This window comes from Primulina tabacum, chromosome 3 (assembly GCF_025594145.1).
Source record: "Primulina tabacum isolate GXHZ01 chromosome 3, ASM2559414v2, whole genome shotgun sequence".
NCBI lineage: Eukaryota > Viridiplantae > Streptophyta > Magnoliopsida > Lamiales > Gesneriaceae > Primulina > Primulina tabacum.
Window position 1 is genome coordinate 26,384,262 of NC_134552.1, and position 1,126 is coordinate 26,385,387.

A 1,126-nucleotide genomic window follows, 5' to 3' on the forward strand; every position below is an offset into this window, starting at 1 on the left:
CCTAGGGCTGTAATACACGAAAATTGTGCATGGAGGCCAAAATCATGAAACGCTCTTTCGAGAGTCCCTTTGGCACATTGCACCGTAAATTCTCGTACGACCTCTAAACTTAACCAAATCACGAACGGCCAAAAACATGACCTTCCTAACTCAATGAGGTACTGTCCAGTCCAAGGCCATAGGCTAAAAGCAAACCAAGAACTCAAAACCACAATCTGGACCGAAGAAAAGTTGCTGTAAAATTCAGTGGCAGCAACTGTGCTTGCTTCGCTTCGATCACAAGGCTAATGGTCATTGGGGCTTGAACCACCGACCAGAGCCTCTTACCACATCCTAAGGTATGGCCTGAACCATGGCTAAGGGCCCTAGGCCAACCACAATCCAAGAAACACCGGAAACAACACCACGCTTTCAACCGAGAACCATACTGTGCACGTGGGTTGTCTTGCTTCATGTGCTGCCATTTTCATTCCAATGTCATATGATGGACCATGGCATGATAGACATCATGCGGTATTGTGTGAACCATGGCCAAGGGCTAAAAAGCCAACCAAGATCCACACCAATCCCTAAATTCGAAACTACACATGCAGGAAATGAAAAGGGATCGAAGGGGGTGCTTGTCTTGTTTTGTTTTAAAATCGATGGGACCATGAACCAAGCCGTGAGAAGGGAATCTTGGTCACGTCCTAGACATGCCAAGAAGGGATTCTAACCATGGCTACAGCCCCTAGGGCAGCCAAGGTCCGAACCCTCCCTTAGACAAACAACAAAAAAAATCGAAACTCATAAATCGCAGCATGGAGAGTTGCTGTCAAAATGGTTTTGCTGGAGTGAATGGCATGCAACCAATGGAATAATCCCTTCCTAACACAACCTATATAGACCATAAGCATCCTTGAACGCCTGGAACGAGCCAACCCCTGAAATCAAAAAAACAATACCCACGTGAAGCAAAAAGAAGAGAGCCGAAAATATTCTGTGCAGAATTTTCGAAACATGCTGTCATGATTTCGGTTTTGCTTCAAAATTTAAGAACAAATATGGTTTAAAAAATATATATATGACTTGATTGAAGAGAAAGGAATAACATATACATGCCTTGGATTTGTTTGAAACGAAAACA